Below are 13,400 nucleotides of genomic sequence, written 5' to 3'. Positions count from 1 at the left end.
TAGTAATTTCTGTAAAAACACTAAAGTAAACACTTGTATACTACAAAGTCTGCAAAAAACACTAGTGAATACTGTGGTATTTAGAACATAGTATATAATAGTATTGTTTCATGTGTGTTAGCTGTAAATGGGTAACATGTTTGAACTAAGACCACAAAGGAAATACATAAACTTTGCATTATTCTTGAAACATTTCTAAATGAATTGTATCCACGTGTGGTTGTATTCTTTTTAAAAACAGTCAATCAAGGGATATTACAGTGTGGAGTATAATATTATACAGTATACTACAACATTCTATATTAAGGACTAGTCGATCAAGGGTGAAACTCAGAGGTAATCCCCAACATGAGCTCCCCAAGGACAGCACTTTCGAATCAAATCAGCATAAATAAAGCTAGCAGTCAAATCGATCTTAAAATCCTAAAGTAAGCACTATGTGGTCGAGGGATAGTACAGTGTGTAGTATACTATTCTACACAGTATACTACAAAAGTGTATAGTTAGCACTACAAGTTTGAGGGATACAATATACTGTATAGTATACTATTCTCCAGTATACTACAACATTCGAAAGTAAGAATTACATGACTAGTACAGTATTTTACAGTATTCCACAAAAGTCTATAGGAAGCACTACACGATCGAGGGATACTAGAGTATAGAGTATATGATAAACATATTTGTTTATGTGGGATGTGTTTGGGTGGTATAGAGATGGCCAATGCTGCAACTGAAGGAACAGACATTCTGAAGCACCAACCATTTCCCCTTTCCTTTGGCTGTGCTCAACACCAATACATAGTCTCCCTTAGGGATGAAACGGTTACCGTCCCACGGGAAAATTCCCAATGGTTACTATTACCGTTTCAAATTGTAAGTATCATTAAAACCGTGTTTGATTACCTTGGTTTGAAAAACTCACGGTTTGTCTATCTAACTTGCTAATAGCTTGTCAATAATGTAAACTGAAGCTTTCAGTGTTACCTACTCTTGAAAAAACACTACATGTTGTTCTGCTGTACCATCACTCATTCATATATCTTTATGTACATATTCTTTATCCCCTTACACTTGTGTCTATAAGATAGTAGTTTTGGAATTGTTAGCTAGATTACTTGTTGGTTATTACCGCATTGTCGGAACTAGAAGCACAAGCATTTCGCTACACTCGCATTAACATCTGCTAACCATGTGTATGTGACAAATAAATTTGATTTGATTTTGATTTGCTGCTGTATGCGTCATGTGTCTGCAGACTCTATTCATCCATTGCACACGATAACGCGTTATGTAGTTTAGTCACCCAACCAACATATTTTGTTCATTTAAAATCCGTCAGTCGTCGACTTGGTTGTAAAAGTGTTCCAACAGGAGAAACACTATAGAGTCCTATAGAAGGCTCCTACATTTATGTCAATTGTTGGGCTCATTGCTATCACTGCCTTCTTAAGACTCATTTGCATTTATGTAAATTTTGCATGGGGTCATTGCATACACTCAAATGCAACACAGAAGATAGACTGTGTGTGTGTGAATAATACTTATAACACCAATAATAATAATAAATTTGCAATTCCCTTGTTTACAGAGTGGGCGTGCAGCAGGCAAACCCAGTGATGCTATGGGTCTCTCCTCTACATTTTGACACAGACACTCGAGCAAGTATTTACAAAGGCAGGCTGCTTACACCTATATCAAAAAATGCTTAAGACCTCACTGCAGCCCTTTCATATTACATTGCAAATGACATGATGCCATTTCAAATTGTTGAGAGGCCTGGCTTTCTGAGGCTGCTGTGCCTCACTACAAAGTGCCATCATGAACATTCTTTTCCAAGACAAATCCCAACCCTGTACAACCAGGTTAAAGCTGATGTTGGCTCAAGGTGGTTTGCTGCAACTACTGACCTCTGGACCAGTGAAAGCGGGGGTGGTCAATGCTACATCAGCTTCACGATCCATTTTTTCACTCCAGACAAGCAACTGGAATCAAACTGCCTGGAAACAGTTCTTCCCAGATCACTTGGCTCAGAGTTTTTTGATAATATACTGGAAAAGTGGGGGATAAACAAGAAAGACCTGGTCTGCATAACCATAGACAATGCAACAAAACATGATCAAGGCTTTTGAAGAGTTCCCAGATCTGTGATTTGGGTGCTTCAGCCATATTTTGAACCTGGCCATCTCAAAGGCCCTGAAAATTCAGAGTTGACACAGCAGTCAAGGCCTGCCGTCATCTGGTCCAAGGCTTCTCACGGAGCAGGAAGAGAAGGAGAGAACTAAGAGAAAAGCAAGATGCCCTCAATATGCCACAGAACATGATGTGGTGACCCGATGGGATGCTTGAGTTTTTCCTCAGCCAACAGCAGCCAGTCTGTGCGACACAGGCTGGAGAAAGAGGAACATGGCATCTGATGCCGACATAAGTGTCATGGAGCAACTACCAGCTCCTTGAACCTCTGAGCAAGTTTACAGATACACTTGCTTCAGACACACAAGCGACACTGTCAGCCATCAAGCATGTCCTGGACCACACCACCTGTGATGTTCTGGTAGAAAAGGATACAGAGCCATCCCTGACCAAGGAGATGAAAAGGGTAATGAGAGAAGACCTTAACAAACAGATCCACAGAGAAGGCAAAGATAGTCATGCACATGGCTTGTTTCATTGACCCCCGCTTCAAAAATTAGCTTTTTAGATGAGCCTGAGGCTGCAAAAGTTGACAGCTGTGTCCAGGAAGCCTTGAAGCTCGCAGCTGCACAAGTCAGGGAAGAACCACAAAGCACCAGAGGCACCTCCACCACCACCACCACAGCGGCATCGGAGGGGAAGGCCTTAGCTGGGTTGCTAAGAAAGATCACCTCTCTGCTGCATTGTTGAGGTAAAGATTCAGATTCCGACCACCCCAAAAGACAGAGTGGAATGCCTCTGCCACCCATTCCAGCAGAAGAGGATCCACTGGTGTGGTGGAGGGGCTATGCATCAGAGCTGCCTCACTTTGCCAGGGTTGCCAGTAAGCTTTTGTGCATCCCAGCAACCAGCGTGTTCAGTGCCAGTGGGCACATTTGTCTCCCCTCGCAGATCACTACTTAAACTGGACAAAGTAAATATGCTGACATTTTTAGATTTCAATCTCAAGTGAACAAAGATGCAAACATATAGGATGTTAGGCCAGCAGCACCTTATTTCTTTATGAAGGAGAGAATGGACATACAATCAGTGCTGTTTATTTGATTTGTTTACGTATTTTGTGTTATTTTAATGTCAACACCTGCACATTGGATTTGTTTACATATGGTTGTGTTTTTCTTACATGCACATTGCTTACTTGTGTTGCTTTCATATGCACATTTGATTTGCTTACTTAAGGTTGTATTCATTAAAACCTTCACTGGGGAAACTTTTACCTCATGGCCACATGGTGCCATCTTTAATGTTAATGTTATTATTTTAATATTTATGCACACAAAAAGTACGTAGTGCTGCTAATTGTATTTGTTGTTTTCAATTTAAACCTGGTGAAATGATTTCAGTGTGTGTATCAGTACTTTTTCAACATTTCCAGCACATTTTAACAATACCGCAATAATACTGATAGTGACATGAAATTGTCATACCGTTTCATCTCTAGTCTCCCTTGATTTAAATTTGCAAACTTGAGTGAGACAGCCTCATAGACAGCCTTAGCAGCAAAAACAAACCTTGGGTTAAGACAAAAATATCTGCATCATAGCATGCTTAGGGACAGGCAGCAAAACAAAATTAAGCTGCCCCTCTAAACCTGGGCTAAAATTAGCCATATTGGATATGTGAGAAGAGTGGAAAGGGGCACAGGCCAGGGGTTGACTGACATAAGAGGCAGAGCCCAGTCATTGTACAAAAGAGTGCAAAAGAGAGCGTGTGAAGGAAATGTGTTTGTGAACTGTACGCATATATATGACGAGGGCCTCGGCTCCGTCCAGAGTGAGATCATTTATTTATTTTATTTAACACTTATTTTACCAGGTCGGTTGACTGAGAACTCATTATCAATTACAGTAACAACCTGGGGAATAGTTACAGGAGAGGGGATGAATGAGCCAATTGGAAGCTGGGGATGATCAGGTGGCCATGATTGTATGAGATTGGGAATTTAGCTAGGACACTGGGGTTAACACACCTACTCTTACGATATAAGTGCCATGGGATTTTTTGCGACCACAGATTCAATTTAACGTCCCATCTGAAAGACTGCACCCTACACATGGCTATGTCTCCAATCACATATTTATTTAGACTAGAGACTACTGGCTCTCCAACAACACTTCCAGCAGAACTCTTTCAAAAGCTCCGACTTTCCGACCTGCAAATACATTTGATACAAATAATATTACTACACAGATATTACACGTATTGTTAGCTAGCTTGCTAACCGTACGCTTTAACTTACATTTTAGTCACTTAGCAGACACTCTTATCCAGAGCGACTTACAGTAGTGAGTGCATACATTTCCATACTTTTTCTCCCATACTGGTCCCACGTGGGAACCGAACCCACAACCCTGGCGTTGCAAGCGCAATGCTCTACCATCAACATGTAGCTAGACTTACCCGTATACATGGAATGCTTCTCCCTCTGTCAAGGATGGTTTGAAGATGTAATCCGGAGACAGGTGTTTTATACAACAGCCTTCTTTGTTTTCTTTTGGACTCTCTCCGCATTTGACAATCTCTGCTTTCACCAAGCATTCCACTGATTTCACAACTCTGTCAATGACACTGTTGATCACCGTTTCTTCCCTACCACTGTCATCAGAAGACTCTACAATGTCTGGTTCAATTAACATGTTTTTAGCTAAATCACGGATTACCTCATTGTCTGATTAATTTTCGGTCAGAGAGCGTCAGCATGGCACGATCGTCTTCCACAACTTTATCCCACTGATCTTTGTCGATTGCTGCCCTGAAGTTAATAGTGCTATGTTGAGAGCAGTAGCAAAACTTTTTTCAGCTCTTCATATCTTCCAAAAAGGTTGTGGTAGAAAGGATCATCCACACATATTGAGCAGCTCATGTTATAGTCAGAAGCATGCTACATGGCAGACCAATCTGAACTCATCTCTCAGCATGTCTAGCTCATCACTTATCTCAGCCAATCATGGCTAGCAGGAAGGTTGTATTTCTTATTTACAGATGGCATACAAGTTATTAAGGCATGTGACTTTCAAATTACAGAAGGCATTTCTGCCCCCCAAAAATATAATAATCAAATTCAAATGCCTCTCCTGTGAAGTTGTGACGTGCGACATACACCTAGCTTCTTGAAACAGATCAAATATAAAATCTCTCATCCCATATACAATAACCTGAAAAAGCTTGTATCCCGGTTATGAGAAACCCGGATAAAATGCCTGGGATATGCAGATCTTAGACAGGATACTGTGGCATGTAAACATCTTATCCCGTAAACAGTTGTTTTCACGGTCTGTGGATGCTCCATTTCACGCATCATGGGTGTTGCGTGAGGTTTTCATCCGATTGTCAAATCACTTCAAAAAGTAGGCTACCTGTGCATAATTCATTTTGCTGATAGGCCTACTCCATACTGGACTGTATAGACTACTGGCTACTTTCACCCCTAAATTATATAAGTTTCTACTTAGAATTTCCAACATTTGTTTGTCAACTATAGTTAGATACAAGCAGCTTCTCTTCGGTCATAACTAAATAAAGTAGCACTCAACAGAATAATATCTTACATCGATGGAATGAATGCATCAGTAATCTAGTTAGACAAATGTACTGGTGTTTCATTTAGGGACCGGGGAGAAAACAGTATAACTACAAAATAGTGGAAAGATTGGTCCTAAGCTAAATAAGGTTGAAATACCGTCTGCTTGCTTAAGTGTCCAAGATAAAAAAATGTGACTGTGCATTTAATGTTAACTTCACTAGGGTGGGGGGCACTATTTTCACCTCCGGATGAAAAGCGTGCCCAAAGTAAACTGCCTGCTAATCAGAAGCTAAGATATGCATATAATTGGTAGATTTGGATAGAAAACACTCTAAAAAGAGTATAACAGAACTGATTTGGCAGGCAAAAACCTGAGAAAAATCCATCTATGAAGTGGGATTTTTTAATGATTGTAGTTTTCTATTGAATGCCATTACAGTATCCATTGACTTAGGACTCAAATTGCACTTCATTTGGCCTCCACTAGAAGTCAACAGTCTTTAGAAATTGTTTCTGAAAAATGAGAGAGTAAGACCACTCTGAATGAGTGGACTCTACAGTGTCCCAGAGATTTTTCTTGCGCACGACCGAGAGCAAGCCTTTCTTGTTTACCTTTTATATTGATGTTATTGTCCAGATTAAATATTAACGATTATTTAGGCTAAAAACAACCTGAGGATTGATTATAAACATCGTTTGACATGTTTCTACAAACTTTACGGACACGACTTGGATTTTTTAGTCTGCCTGTTGTGACTGCGTTTTAGCCTGTGGATTACTGAACAAAACGCACAAATAAAACTGAGGTTTTTGGATATAAAGAGGGAGTTTATCGAACAAAACAAACATTTATTGAGTAAATGGGAGTCTTGTGAGTGCAGATCAAAAAGGTAAGTGATTAATTTTATTCCTATTTCTGACTTGTGTAACTCCTCTACTTGGCAGGTAACTGTTTGTAATGTTGTCTGCTACGCGCTGTTTTCAGATAATCGCATGGTATGCTTTCTCCGAAAAGCCTTTTTGAAATCTGGCACCATGGTTGCATTAACAAGAAGTTCATCTTTAAACCGATGTATAACACTTCTATGTGTCATGCATTTTTGTAATGAGTATTTCTGTTTTTGAATTTGGCGCTCTGCAATTTCACTGGATGTTGGCCAGGTGTGACACTACCATCCCACGTCCCCTAGTGAGGTTAAGAGATGAAATAAATCATATTTCTCCACTCCTGTTCCCGAGGAACAATTAACATTTGTTTCATAATTTTACTGGAAGAAATACACAATTCTGCAGTAGTTAATATATTACGCTACATGTGAGAGGTTATAAGCCTACAGTCAGTGTCCATATTTCAGTTACTATTCCTTTTAACCTCTAGCGTCGAGCAATCCCGTATCCGGGAGCATAATCATAGCCTCAAGCTCATTAGCATAACGCAACGTTAACTATTCATGAAAATCGCAAATGAAATTAAATGAAATAAATATATTGGCTCACAAGCTTAGCCTTTTGTTAACAACACTCATCTCAGATTTTCAAAATATGCTTTTCAACCATAGCTAAACAAGAATTTGTGTAAGAGTATTGATAGCTAGCATAGCATTAAGCCTAGCATTCAGCAGGCAACGTTTTAACAAAAACAAGAAAAGCATTCAAATAAAATAATTTACCTTTGAAGAACTTTGGATGTTTTCAATGAGGAGACTCAGATAGCAAATGTTCAGTTTTTCCAAAAAGATTATTTGTGTAGGAGAAATCGCTCCGTTTTGTTCATCACGTTTGGCTAAGAAAACCCCCCGAATATTGAGTCATTACAACGGCAAACTTTTTTCCAAATTAACTCCATAATGTCGACAGAAACATGGCAAACGTTGTTTAGAATCAATCCTCACGGTGTTTTTCACATATCTATTTGATGATAAATCATTCGTGGCAGTTGCCTTTCTCCTCTGAACCTAATGGAAAAGTGGACGCAGCTGAAGACTGTGCAATAATTTCGGAGGACACCAAGCGGACACCTGGTAAATGTAGTCTCTTATGGTCAATCTTCCAATGATATGCCTACAAATGCGTCACAATGCTTCAGACACCTTGGGGAAATGACAGAAAGTGTAGGCTCATTCCTGGCGCATTCACAGCCATATAAGGAGACATTGGAACACAGCGCATTCAAAATCTGGGGCATTTCCTGTATGAAATTTCATCTTGGTTTTGCCTGTAGCATTAGTTCTGGGGCACTCACAGACAATATCTTTGCAGTTTTGGAAACGTCAGAGTGTTTTCTTTCCAAAGCTGTCAATTATATGCATAGTCGAGCATCTTTTCGTGACAATTTCTTGTTTAAAGCAGGAACGTTTTTTTTATCCAAAAATTAAAAGACTGCCCCCTATATCAAAGGAGGTAACCTTTTCACACATACCAACAAACGGGATCATTCTACTGTGGTCCTTGCAGTTTACGCTCAAACTGGTTTGATTAGAATGCTTATTTAGAACATCCTGTTTCGATTGACGGAACAGTCAGCATTTGAGCTAGCCACACTGTTTTTTCAAAACATCTTGCACAAACACAGTCCTTACGAAGTTATGTCCGGAATGTGACAAGTTTATTTTTGGATGCAATGTTCAGAGAGTAGAAACTGCATACACAATCATGCAAACTGGAAAATGTAAGCTACATTAGTCCTAGCACTAGCTGAGGAAATATTGACTTAACATAAGCGGTCATATTTAGATAACTCTCAGCTGACGGAAACCACAATATGAATTATCCAATAGCAATTAGTATTTATAATTCATCACGTCACAGGTGAGCTCAACATTGATTGACATAATTGACTAAAACACTTTCTAGAAAAATCTAAAGTAATCCGACGATGGGTAATTTGTGCGAGCCTCCATGTTTGTTTTTCATGTCAACCAAAGATAAGAGGAGACAAGATGAGTTTGGTCTGATTGCAGAATGCATGTTGAAGGGGGTGTGTCGTCTACGATCATTCACTTCCCTTCATCCACTTCTGGAAGTTTACCCGAAAGACGAGTGACCCATTCCTTCACCTCATTATAACATTGTCTGACAGACATTTATGTGACACCCAGAATGCATGGTTTAATGTCAACAAACATAGCTAGCAAATAGCTTAGCATTAGCTCATTTTAAAATCAGTACAACCCTCAAAAAGTGTTTTACACACATCATAGGTGTCAATTAAAATCTATGCAATAATCGGAATGCATTATTTGTCACCAGTACTTGAACATGTGAATAAAACTAAATACATTACACTCCATATATACAAAATTCATGCTACAGCAGAAACAACATGATAAACAGAATAAGGCACTTACTTTGATAGGAATGCACACATGTCCAAAGTTATTATTTGTAAAGAAAACAACAATGGAGGCAATGCGAGCGTCAGCCAGAAAATGTGCCAAGTCATGCAATACTGCACAAATGTCTGCATACTTGATGTGCGGAAGAAAATGGGAAGTGCGTTTCTGAGATACTGGTTCCGGCGCACCTGAAAATCGGTCATACCATACTCAGTCGCTTAGGTTACTCATTTGGCCCATTCAAACATTCAATCAGACAGTAACCGAATGCCTCAATGCCGGTCTGCCTGCTTTAAATAGCAAGCTATGGGCACGTGACTGTCTCTATAGGAGCAATCCATTTTTGTGAACGGGCTGGTGAGTGTATGTTTCAATGAACTCTGACTTTGAGATGTCAAATGTAAGAGGAGCTGCGTACGTATCATTCTTGGGGCATCAAGTTGGATTCTCTGGCCCAAAGCCAGATGTTTCAGATTCTTGGACCTCCTTCCATATTGGAAAGAAGACCACTATACTGACCCACACCTTACGCTAATCATTTAATTACCAAGGAGGACAAAAAAAACAAGGTTATTTGATTACTCCAACATTACTCATATTGTGTGAGCAAAATGTGACTTATTCATGTCACTGTACTTCTACAGCTAACAAGAAATGTAAAAAAAAAATGTTATTGTGAATCGAGAATATTTTGGTTTGGTTCTAGTATATGTTCTAAAGACTGTAGTATTACTATACAATAGTTTTCACTGTAGTGTCTTTGCTGATTTTACTGTAGTATTCACTGTAGTGTTTTTGAGGACATGGAATGTATACTACAGTCTCCGACAGCAGTCTCCGACGCTGCTTCAGTATGTTGGAGACACTCGCTAAGTGCTACTGAAAGTCAACAAAGGAACATACCCCTAGAGCCTGTGAGAGCTGGGGCGCAAGATGGCTCAACGACTGATCACACGGTTACGGACCCAGGAACGGAAACGACTACGAGTAGGAACACAGCACATGAGACAACCATAACAGCAGCAGGACACACACTTCAGGTGTGCAGCTGTGGTTGGGAGAGAGAAACATCGGCAAGGGGGTTAAGGATCCATCAAGGAAGGAAAAGGTGCTTGGGAGAGCAGAGACAGGGACCTTGCATTGACCAGTACTTCTTACGAAGCAGCCAGTCAAATCAGTCGAATGAAGTACAGCGACGGGACGCAAACCAAAGTTCGCAGAGCATCAGCACCCCTGTAACGGAGGAGGATAACACAAGCACAGAAATGCCGGTGGATGAACTCACCCAACCACAGAGACCTCTAAAAGAGGAAAAGATCAAAGGGCACAGATCGAGTGTGAATTGGCCCAAAGCTGTTGAAAAGAGAGTGGGAAACAATCAACAACGACCTGACAAATCTTGGAACAACAGGTAGGAACAGCAGGGAAAAAGCTTGAAAGGATGGGAGACATTATCTACCACTACGGAGAAGAGCGCTTTGGAGTAAACGAAAGGAGAAGTGGCAAGACGCCACCCGCGCCAGCCAAATCTAGGAGGCAACAGGAGATCGAGATACTTGTCAGAGAGAGAAGGCAGCTGAGGAAGCAGTGGAAGAAGGCCTCTGATGCAGAGAGAGAAGGTCTCATGCTACTCCAAGCAGACATTAAACGTCGGCTGGCAACCTTGCGAAGAGCGGAAAACTTAAGGAAACTTCGTAGAAAGAAGGAACACTCAAGAACATGGTTCTATAAACACCCCTTTACGTTTGTCAAAGATCTCTTCGCAAAGGAAAAGTGCGGGATCCTAAAAACTCCAAAGCCTAAACTGGAAGAACATCTGGAAAAGGTCCACCAGGACATGAAAAGGCATGAGCAGATAATCATCCCACATGACATCCCACCTATTCAACCACCAGAATTCAATCTGGACACTGACCCTCCAAAATGGAGGGAAGTAGAGAACGTTGAAAACCAACTGCCAGTTTCTTTCAGCTTTACCAGTATAAAATCAATAAATCAAACTACTGATTTTACATACCAAGCCACTATCTGGCTCAACTCAGACAATCGTGTAACTGGAGAATATTCTGTGAAAGGCTAGAACCCAAAGTTTCCCTGGTAGACATGGTTATGGACGGCAAGAAAGAAGGAGAAGAGCAGAGTGAAGATGTGTGTTGAGGAAGAATGGCACCAAGTACAACCCGTATTCTGCCTTCTCTGATGGCTCAGAAATTGAACCTGATGAGAGTGAAGATGAATTACCTTTAGTGGCAGGGGTGGTGAAGACCTTCAAGCCTCTCCCTGATGGTCATGCAAAGGATGGTGATTCGGGCCCAGTGGGAGTGACATTTTTGGACAAAGTGGATCCTTGCCTTTTGGCTGATCCATACGTAGTCTCAGGCTGGGTAGAAAAGAAGTTGGGTACTATTAAAAATCGGTGACGGTAGCTCGAAGTGGACTTGTCATGATTCCGTTTAGAGGGAGCGGGCGCTTTGTGTCATGCACTGGCAGGCCCCGGTGGCAATGAATTAATAAAACCAAAAGCTTACCTTGACTTGGAAGAGTTCGACTTTTGATTATACATGGCCAGATAGCTAACATAGCATCCCTCTCTGTTATAGTAGGCTAAACTAGCTAGCTGCATTCGCTAGCTAAATGAAAAAAATAGCTACAGTCGCTCACAATTTAAATTAAATTGTTAAAAACTGTTCAACTATTGTCTCAGAGTCAAATACTAACCACATTATATTCACTGTAGTGCTAGCTAGCTTTAGCTTATACTTCCAGTACTATATTCATTCTCTGATCCTTAGATTGGGGGGGAACAACATGTCAGTTCAAGAGCTCTGATAGGTTAGAGGACGTCTTCAGGAAGGTGTCATAATTACTGTATAAGTCCATGGAAGGGGGTGAGAACCATGAGCCTCCTAGGTTATGTATTGAAGTCAATACCCAGAGGACAGAAACCTGCTGCCCGCTGGCTACACCATGGTGTTAACCTACAGAGTGCTGTTGAGGCTACTGTAGCACTTCATTGCAAAACAGTGCGTTTTAATCAAATATTTGGTGAAGTGAATATATTTAGTATAGTTTTACCTAAAATGGATAACTTTAATGTTTCACTATAATTATAAAATTCACTGAGGATGCTCCTCCCCTTCCTCCTCTGAGGAGCCTCCACTGGTTGCAGGGGATCAGAAATGCCCAGTGCAAGAGAGACAGGTTGTGGTTGCCAGAGTAGAACAGAAGCTGTCGTATGCTGAGGCAGTGAAGAGAGCAGAGGATGATAGGTTAAGAGTGAGAAGTAGGTCTAGGCCAAAAGAGTGATACGAATTTGTGCTTCAGTAGATTCAAGTTAGTCACATGCACATGTACAATGAAATACTTTTCTTGCTAACTCAAAACCTAACAATGCAATAATGAACGACAATGATTATGAAATAAGAAATGACAAACAAGTAAGCATACTATATACAGGAAATATTTCAGTTCCAATATATTTACATTGTAGAATAATAGAGAATACTTTTAGATTAGATTCAACGTTGTCAAGTACAGTACAACGAAATATAGTTAGCACCTGACCAGAAGCGCAAATAAAAGAGAGTACAAAAAATGTACAAGTGAAACAATTAAATACAATGTATATTATTAAGTGGGATGTATGAATGTGCAAGGCAGGGCAGGATAGATATAGATCTGTAACAGTTTGGGTCTAGTGTCTCCCTCTTTGAAGAAGGGGATGACTGCGGCAGCTTTCCAGTCTTTGGGGATCTCAGACGATATGAAAGACGTTGAACAACAGTGGCGGTGGATAATTTTAGAAAGAGGGTCCAGATCGTCTAGCCCGGCTGATTTGTAGGGGTCCAGATTTTGCAGGTCATTAAGAGCATCAGCTATCGGAATTTGGGTGAAGGAAAAAAAAGGGGTCACTTGGGCAAGTTGCTGTGGGGGGTGGAGGGCTGTTGACCGGGGTAGGGGTAGCCAGGTGGAAAGCATGGTCAGCTGTAGAAAAATACTTATTGAAATTCTCAATTATCATGGATTTATAAGTGGTGACAGTGTTTCCTAGCCTCAGTGCAGTGGGCAGCTGGGAGGGGGAGCTCTTATTCTCCATAGACTGTACAGTGTCCCAGGAACATTTGGGAGTTTGTGCTACAGGATGCATATTTCTGTTTGAAAAAGCTATTCTTTGCTATCCTAACTGCCTGTGTATATTGGTTCCTGACTTCCCTGAAAAGTTGAATATCGCAGGGGCTATTCGATGCTAATGCAGTACGCCACAGGATGTTTTTGTGCTGGTCAAGGGCAGTCAGGTCTGGAGTGAACCAAGGGCTATATCTGTCCTGGTTGTAAATTGTTCGAATGGA

General features: G+C 40.7%; 1 protein-coding gene across 2 annotated transcripts in view; it reads right to left on the bottom strand.

Moving 5' to 3' along the window:
• Window positions 1–13,400, bottom strand: part of LOC135511632 (E3 ubiquitin-protein ligase NEURL1-like) — a 64,551-nt gene that overhangs the window by 20,040 nt on the left and 31,111 nt on the right. The gene's annotated exons all lie outside the window — the stretch shown is intronic.

Source organism: Oncorhynchus masou, chromosome 24, assembly GCF_036934945.1.
Source record: "Oncorhynchus masou masou isolate Uvic2021 chromosome 24, UVic_Omas_1.1, whole genome shotgun sequence".
In the NCBI taxonomy this organism is placed as follows: domain Eukaryota; kingdom Metazoa; phylum Chordata; class Actinopteri; order Salmoniformes; family Salmonidae; genus Oncorhynchus; species Oncorhynchus masou.
Note: the sequence above shows the minus strand (reverse complement) of the source record. Positions and strands in the feature narration are given on the sequence as shown.